We start from the raw sequence: 2840 nt of genomic DNA, 5'->3' as shown, positions 1-2840 counted from the left end.
GAACAACGATGAACAACATACAAACACCACCACAACAACACACAAGGAGATAATAAAGTGGTCACCTAAAGTGGGGAAAGGTGGACCCAGAAGGTGATGGACAGGGATATGAGTAAGATGGAAAGCTCTCGTTATTTGCTTTTTTTAAAATGTAATTTTAATTTTAAAATTATAAAAATGTACTATCAAGTCCAAAAAGTTAAGGAAAGATATATACAATGTATCTTTCTTCTACCTCATTCCATTCCCCAGAGATAACCATTAACCTGTTTCTTACATGGCTTTTCAGAGTTGTCCACTGTCTTAGTCAAGGATCTCAAGAGAAACAGAACTGAGAGGATGTGTGTGTGTGTGTAGGTGTATATAAATGTCTGTATATTTATGTATATAAATGTATATTTTATGTATATAAATGTCGAATACACACATATACAGAGAAAGATTTCCTTTAAAGAATTGGCTTACATGGCTATGGGGGCTGCCAAGTTCAAAATGTGCAAGGTAGGCTGGCAGGCTAGAGGAACAGGGAGGGGTTGATATTGTAGTCCCAAACCTGAAGGGCATCTAGAGACAATTCCTTCTCTCTCTGGGGACTTTAGTCTTTTTCTCTTAAGGCCTTTGACTGATTGGATGAGGCCTACCTACATTATGGAAATTAATCTGCTTTATTGAAAGGCTGCTTACTTGTTAATCACATCTTTAAAAAGCAATATCTTCACAGCAACATCTAGACTCGTCTTTTGACCAAAGACTGGCCATGGCCTAGCCAAGTTGACATATAAAATTAACTATGACAGCCATGTACAGTTATAACATATATCTATATTTCTTTCTTTTTTTTTTTTTAGAAAAAAATAGAAATGGTTAGCATATCGTAGCACACTGATATACACCTTGTCTTGGGTGCCAAATTCCCTTGTTTTGAAGGAGTAGAATTCTCAAAGGAACTATACCTTTAAAATATATGAAAATTAGAATTTTATATTATGAAAGAAAAGACATAATTATTATAAAAGGGAAAAAACAGCTTAGAAAAACATTTGGTAGTGGTTAATGTTTACATTATATAAAGGCTCCCATATATTGAAAAGAAAAACAATGACTCCACAATCACAGAGCCAATTCATAGAAGGCAGCCAGGAAGCAAACATTTGAAAAATGTTCAACCCACTACCACTCAAAGAAATACAGAATCAGTGGGGTAAAACTTAAAATATATATTAAATACATTTAGAAAAAAAAGGATAAGCAAGATTGTTACCTTAGATGCAAACTGCAATGCTCCTGTCAGAGTAGTCAGGCTTTCAAGAGCAGTTTGTTAAGATGGATCACAAGCTATAAAACCATGCCCTTTGGCCTAATAATCCCTCTTCTGGGAACTAATCTTGAGGAGATAATTCAAAAGATGACAAAAGGCATGGATCATGAGGATATTCGTTGCAATGTTATTTGTACAATCCAGGAAAAAGAATTGGAAACAAGCTAAACATCCCAAGGACATAGGGATTTGGGTAATTATGGTTTATTACTTCTGAGAAATGCAGCCATTACAAGTCAGTACAAAGATTAGCAGCAATGGCAAATATGCACTATTTAATGTTACATATAACAATTATGTCTTAGCCCTGATAACAATGGAAAGAAAACCTTGTACATATGATCAAGAACAGGTTAGGACTATAGAAACCTAAAGGCAGTTGGATCCACGGGAATGTTAGAATTATGGTGACATTTTTGTTGTGTGTTTTAATCCTATTAATATTTCTCAGTTGTTGTTGTTGACTTGCTCAGTTGTGTCTGACTCTTTTGTGTGTGACTGTAGCTCACTAAGCTCCTCTATCCATGAGATTCTCCAGGCAAGAATATTGGAGCCAGTTGCAATTTTCTTCTCTAGGGGATCTTCCTGACCCAGGGATCAAACCTGAGTCTCTTGCAGTGGCCGGGGCATTCTTACCACTGAGCCATCAGGGAACCCTTCAGTGTGTTGCTATAACAGAATATGATAGACTGGGTGGCTTTTAAAGAAGAGGTCTATTCGTGGCAGTTCCAGAGTCTCGGAAGTCCACGATCAAAGTGCTGGCAGATTCAGTGTCTGGTGAGGGCTTGCTCTGGTTCCATAGATGGCTGTCTTTGCACTGCGTTCTCACGTGGCACAGGGGGCTGGCCAGCACTGTGGGGTCTTTTAATCCCAGTCATGAGGACTCTGCCTCATAACCTACTGCTGCTGCTGCTGCTAAGTCACTTCAGTCGTGTCCGACTCTGTGAGACCCCACAGACGGCAGCCCACCAGGCTCCCCCGTCCCTGGGATTCTCCAGGCAAGAACACTGGAGTGGGTTGCCATTTCCTCTCCAATGCATGAATGTGAAAAGTGAAAGTGAAGTCGCTCAGTCGCGTCCGACTGTAGCGACCCCATGGACTGCAGCCTACCAGGCTCCTCCATCCATGGGATTTTCTAGGCAAGAGTACTGGAGTGGCTTGCCATTGCCTTCTCCGACCCCTGAAACTAACATGATATAAATCAACTATACTTGAATAAAAAAAAAGAAGCATATACCACTGTTATGTCTGAGATGGTCACAAATGTACATTAGCAAATTAAATACACTTCTGAAAAGATCATAGATTGGTTAATGATAAGTTCTAATTAACTGAACTTTAACTAACTCTTGTTTTTATAAATTGAGATTATAGAATGTTTTTTAAGTGTGTGTCCCTTTTCTGGCATTGTAAACAGTATATGCTGTGTGGAATATAACATTTCCTTTATAGTTAAGAATCATACAATAATTCAGGTCACTGAAATGTCAGTTTCCATTCTATAACAGGAGAGAGGTAAATA

The 2840-nt window shown here is 38.5% G+C and overlaps 1 protein-coding gene across 6 annotated transcripts in view; it reads left to right on the top strand.

Moving 5' to 3' along the window:
- Window positions 1-2840, top strand: part of NCOA7 (nuclear receptor coactivator 7) — a 163141-nt gene that overhangs the window by 141064 nt on the left and 19237 nt on the right. The gene's annotated exons all lie outside the window — the stretch shown is intronic.

Source organism: Bison bison, unplaced genomic scaffold, assembly GCF_000754665.1.
Source record: "Bison bison bison isolate TAMUID 2011002044 unplaced genomic scaffold, Bison_UMD1.0 scf7180017864473, whole genome shotgun sequence".
NCBI lineage: Eukaryota > Metazoa > Chordata > Mammalia > Artiodactyla > Bovidae > Bison > Bison bison.
Note: the sequence above shows the minus strand (reverse complement) of the source record. Positions and strands in the feature narration are given on the sequence as shown.